At 44.2% G+C, this 6,190-nt stretch overlaps 1 non-coding gene across 1 annotated transcript; it reads left to right on the top strand.

Annotated features, from left to right (window-relative positions):
- The first annotated feature begins 78 nt into the window (after positions 1 to 78).
- Positions 79 to 150, top strand: Trnaq-cug (transfer RNA glutamine (anticodon CUG)). The gene has a single exon. It is a non-coding gene; the product is annotated as a tRNA-Gln (tRNA).
- Positions 151 to 6,190: the final 6,040 nt, after the last annotated feature.

Below are 6,190 nucleotides of genomic sequence, written 5' to 3'. Positions count from 1 at the left end.
GTCATTACATCATACATGTGTCACTGCATGCATGCACACACATCAAAACTGTGCGCTCCCGATGCATTGAACGGGAAAGGTTCTATGGTGTAATGGTTAGCACTCAGGACTCTGAATCCTGCGATCCGAGTTCAAATCTCGGTAGAACCTGACTTTTTGTTTTTTTGTTTTTTTGCTTGCACTTTTTCCTGCGGCTCCATCACTCAGGCATCAGTGAGTCGACGTTTGGCGTCTCCCTGGTCTTTGGCCAGTGGCTATCGTCTCTCAAGACAATCTGCCATTCACGAACTTTCAAAGGCCGACACGTTAGCTACATTAAATTTTAGCTCGACGCATAGTCGATGGGAGTAGTTGCGACTCTGCATCGAGCTGTTGACGGGATGTTGGCTGCGGTGGCTGCGTGATGTAGCTGGCTATTCATCGTCCTTCATTACTTTTATATTTACGGAGTCGCTCAACATTTAAGGCCACACTTTGTTTTTTCTATGTTTCTCGTCATCGCCCGCGTAGGTTTTCAGAAATTTTGGAAGAAAAAAAAAAGTTCATACTACGTACATGTGTACATGTATGTACGCTGCACATGCTGCAGCAGCTAGATGCGTCAATCAATAATCGTAAACGTTTGCACCACAGCATGCAGCAAAGGAGCGCTCCTCGTCCGTTCTCTGCGATGAAGGCTGTCATGACGAAGCTTTCACTTTCAGTCGTTCACTGGCTGAGCTGAGCCTCGTGGGTCCCAGGAACAGTAAGTTGGACGAGTTCCGCGGCAACTGGCGTCTGTGGAATGATGTCGTAGGCAGAAAATCCAAGCAATAGACGCATGGCAAGGAAAAGATGAGCAGCATGGAGACAAGAGTTTGATAGCAGAGACAAGAGTTTGATAAGCGGACACAAGAACGTTGAAGTAACAAAACCAAAAATTAATGACGAGTGGGAAACGTTTGTTGATGCGATAGCAGATAAATGTATTGTTCTCTTCGCCATCTCGTAATCAAAAAGCTCTCATTGACATTGTTGCAGTTTGCCTGATATTCGTGGGCTGATGTGATAATGTAGTGCAATCATGTATGGGACTACAGTGCATTTCAAAACTATAGACGCGTAGTGTTTTGCAAAATTCGATGGGATTTATTTAAATATTTTTAGTTTTTTCTCCAGATTCCGTCTCTGCATCGCTTCACAATTCTGGCTATACTTTGTTTTCGCTACAATTGAAGTTTATTTTTAGGCCAGGTTTTCCGGTTTTACATGTAATTTCTGTTTTGAAGGGTTTGACCAGTTTGTTTTAAGGGTTTGACCAGTTTGTTTAGGATTTTTGCTCCTGCTGAGACAGTGCTGCCAGACCATAGGTGGAATTCTCTGCCTGTCTCGTGTCGTCAGGTTGAGCATCTATCCGTTTTTGTTTCGCTCTGTAAAGAGCACTTAGGGTTCCCTGTAACAAGACGGCAACGTCTGTAGGGCCTTCCCTATCAAAATAATAAATTCTACTACTACTACTACTACTACCATCGCGGGTGCATTTTTGTACGGGTCCTGGTAGCCTCGTGGTTTCGATCCGTGATTTCCAGTACAAGTGTGGGGCATTCGAATCCCATCACGCCTCCTGCCTTTTTTTTCTCTTCTTTTCTGCATGTTTTGGATCTTGTTGGGTGAAATACAGTAGAGATGATAATTATATTTTCTCTTTTTGATTTGATTTGAGCCTCCCTGTTCCCTTCGCCTGACACAACGAGTGACAGTGGTTTCACTCACGCCAGTTGCAAGGTGAGTTCGACGACGAGGATTTCGGATACTCAAGCGTCAATCAAAATCCAGCTCTTGTTCGAAGAAACAATGAACACGACTAATCATATCTTTCTCGGCATCACTGAGATTCTTACGGGCCTTGGAAGCCATTACAGTCAGGCACTCAGAAAATGCAAACAAGAAGAAGATTCATTTGAGACTTTCATTTCTTTTGAGACTTTCCCCACACCTTTTCATTTGCGACTTTGCGTGTTTTGCATCTTTTGTATTTCCCGCGGCGACGAAGAAAAACCTGAAAAACACATCTGAAAACCAGAAAACACTCATGCAAAACTCACGGCTGTCGTGCGCTACAGTACGTACGGCTCGTACGTATGAGTTCACGCGTCTATAGTTTTGAAATGGACTGTACATGTACATGATTGTACAATGTAGTACTGTATACATGGTATACGCAGTGTCTTGTATCAATCACGCATAATAATTATGCGTGATTGATACAAGACACTGTGTATACCATGTATACATGTACATTGTAAAATGTATACAGTTCTCAGTAGAAATTGTTCTTGTTTTTTCCTTGGCTTTTGTTTTTTTCCGCCCGCCCGCGTACCTTTCGTTAAAATTTGCCGACGAGAAAAATAGAAAAAACAAAGTGTGGCCTTACTTGTAGACTGCAAACGGATAGCTGCTCTTCAAGCAGACAAGACCGGAGAAGCATACAGCTGTGTCATGTCTTGGATTCGCTGCAAATTCAGTTTTTTTTGGCCAACTCCGGTACAGCGTTATGACTTGTGTTTTGCACGGATCCCGGAATCTACGGCTGGTGCAGTAACCAGTTACAGTAAAACCTGTCAAAGGCGATCACTCTGATAAGGCGATCACCATAACCAGAACCGTTTTCAACCAGGACGTCGACGGTCGACCAAGGGATGCTTTTTGCAGCCAAATGACCCTGGATAAGGAGACCACCTGGCAACAGAGACCACATTTTGCAGGTCCCTTGAGCGGTCGTATTAGACAGGTTTCACTGTTGTTGAACTCACCTCCCACCTTGGCGGTTAGTTGCCGAGGCTGGCATTCGTATCTGATAGCATTTGCCAGGGAGTCGTATTTTACGACTCCCTGATTGGCTGGTTTTGTCCGTTTCGTTTGCTGACTTTTCATCCACCGATCCGTACGACGGTACATGCACGCAGGTGTTGTACAACACCTGTGTACAGTAGAGTCGCGCGCCCAAGAACGTTGTTTCCAAGGGGTTAGCCTGGGACGTTCTTATTTTGTCAGCAATCCGTACGAACTCGTACTGGATCACATGTATTCCACAAGCTGCCAGAAAACCAACACATCGCCGTTCTTGGGCTCCACGTTCTTCAGCGCGCGATTCTACTGTACTGCTACCTGTGACTAGCATGACCAAGAGTCCATAACCCAGTGGGTTATGGACTCTTGGCATGACTGGTCACGGTTGGAAAATATTTTTTGAAGTCCCCACGGCCCACAGCAAAAGTGCAATGTAGATCTACATAGACTAGTCTGCTGTCCAAACGAAACAAGATTAGGGAGGTTCTGCTATACGTGAAACGTAGAGAAATCACGTAGAGAGCAGGTGTCTGGGTTTTTTTTTTTTTTTTTTTTTTTTTTTCCCCTGTTAGTTTTTGGGTTAGAGTCTACGGCTTCGCGTGTTTTGGCTCCAGATTTCTACGCGGAGATGGGGTTCTCTACGTTGTGGCACACGCAGAGAAAATGCGTACGGATTTGCTGGGTATCGATCAACTCACATGCAGAAAACTGCCAAATATGGAAGGGAAAATCCCAGTACACATTCCACGTGACTTCTCTAGGTGAAACGTAGAGCAGAACAGCATTTCTTTACGTTACGGGAACGCGAAGAAAGTTCGCGTGATTCTTTGCGTCTCGTTCCCAAAACGTAGAGCAGAACCTCCCTAATGGAAGACTTCAAACCCCGAATCAATCTCAAACCATTTTCGTTATCTTTTTCTTTGTTACTTTGTAGGGTAGATCTACCCCATCAACTCCTGTTTGTAACTACATGCAACTTGAACACTACATTGTATTACCAAGAGCTAGTACAAGCTTGGGAGCTGGTTTACTCTTGCAAGATAACTTCGTTCTGCGCAGCCTGCTTTGCACGCATAATGGTATCTAGCATTTCATGCACATACAGTTTACAAGCAAACAATGTGCTAACGTCTGCTGCTACGGAAGTGACAGGAGGGAGCAAACCATCTCGAAGGACTGCTCAAGTCTACGAGTTTGAGGGAAGGAAGAACGACTGCAAATGCCATGGACTCGAGGAGTACAGACATATTAGGCGTATTGATCCGAAAGCCTCACAAGCTGGATACATGTACATGTATACAGCAGTCATGACATTGTAATTCTTATAGAACATTTTTCACAGCCATAAACATGATATCCGAGTATGCACTCCGAAAACGGCAGAACTGAGCTCAAAAGACAAAGCAAAAGACTACAAGATGTAGCAATGAAGCACAAACCAGGCGAAAAAGCTTTCAGCGGGGACTAAGGAGAATAAAATATAGGCACGACCAAACACAGCCCCGTGCACTTATCAAGCGGCCATGAAGCAAAACGGCAGGATAGGGCTGAAGCAACATCGCGTATGGGACAGGATAAAATCACTTCTTTGATTATACAATCTTAGTAATGGGATTGAAAGAAAATTCAAGCAGCAACTACGGATCGTCAAGCTGATATAGGTTATTTGGTTGGTGAAATTCAGAAAATATACAGCGAGTTTCAGTTGAAAGGTTCTTACAGTTTCTTGTCAACTTGTCCAAGGCCTTCCGACTTTGCCTTGGGTGCGTTGACAGCAGTTTGAACAGCCATAGCGTCACCACCAAGACCGCTGGTACCGCCGACACCCTTTCCGTATTCGAGATTCTTGTCAGCTACCTTGGGGACATTTTTCGCTGACTCAATACCGACAGCGCCATCTCCGTAAGTTGATTGCCCGCCGACGCCCTTGCCGTATTGTAGACTGGCGGCGTTGGTAGCTGCACCAGATTGTTGAGTGGCGTGGCTCACATTGATGGCACCAGCTCCGTAGGAATTTCCTGACAGGGAAGAGTTGATTTTTCCAAGAGGCATTCTGCTAATTGGATGTTGGAAAACGGCAGAAGAAGGTGATCTCACTGTAGGTGAACTTGGGCAAGAAGTGATTGGTGAGAGTGTGTGAGCATGAATTTCAACTGGCCTGGAAGCTTGGGATATGGCGATGGGGCGCATGCGGGCTGAATGTTTGCCGTACTTCGCCGCGCCGTACACTTGCATTTGTACAAAGTCATGCCACTGCCACATTTTCCCCGGGTCCCCCTGGTTTGTCTGGTTGTGTGGCTAGCTCGCGCATTTGTTCCTGCATGCACAGCACGTGGTGATGTGCGGGGCGCATGGCTTGGGTACACATGGCCATATATATGGTACATGTACGCGTCCACCGTATATCATGTATTATTATTATTATTATTATTATTATTATTATTATTATTATTATTATCAAATTTTTGATAGGGCAATGTAGTACTAGTATACGACAGATCTGCCATCCATCCACACCATGTACCAGGGAGTAGTGGTAGTGGTATTGTACTACTCCCTGATCCACACTGCACTGCACTGGCAACATGCAAGGAGAAGGATTGCCAAGGAGAAAGATAGCCACATCAAACAACAGGAGACGTGGAGAACGTTCATTCAGTAGAGTGTCCTGTGTAGTCTTCGCCAGATCTACCTTTTGTAGAGTGCTGATATCCATATACATGTACATGTATGTCCGTAATTGTCTTATTAGTATGCAGGCTCCAGCCAAGTTCTACTAGTATGCTTTTTAGCCGAATATAGACTATAGAGTATTTCTACATAATTTGTCACCGTCACTACAACATTTGTACAAACTGTACACGTACATAATTATGTACATGATTGTATATATGTATTCAGTTGTGCATGTGTGACTCCCCATATGACTCACCATGTGTGCTGCCGAATATGGGCTAGGGTATTTATTTTCAAGAGTACATGTACATAACCCCCGGGGCCCCCGAGGGGTTCAGTACTCTTGGTATTTTCAATTGAAGTACAAGAGGCGGTTTGGAATCCCTTGAATCCTTTGTAAAAAAAAACCAATAATTCCAATGTTGGTACTAGTATAGTACCGGTATTTGCCGTTGTATTTGTAAATACCAAGTATCGGTACTTGTATTATGAGTGAGCAAGATATTGTGTACTGGCAGTAGTAGAAACATTGTACATCATAGAACACCATGTTTGATGGATCTACATATACAGTACATTAAAGTCACTATTACTTGTACACTGTTATGATGGCTGCAATCCGTCAATCAGTAAAATACTCGTAGTATTAAAACTGTTTATGATTCGTGCGTGCCTTCCGATGCTC

Source organism: Sycon ciliatum, chromosome 8, assembly GCF_964019385.1.
Source record: "Sycon ciliatum chromosome 8, ocSycCili1.1, whole genome shotgun sequence".
Lineage (NCBI taxonomy): Eukaryota > Metazoa > Porifera > Calcarea > Leucosolenida > Sycettidae > Sycon > Sycon ciliatum.
The sequence above is the reverse complement of the archived record's forward strand: the minus strand, read 5'-3'. Positions and strand labels throughout refer to the sequence as shown.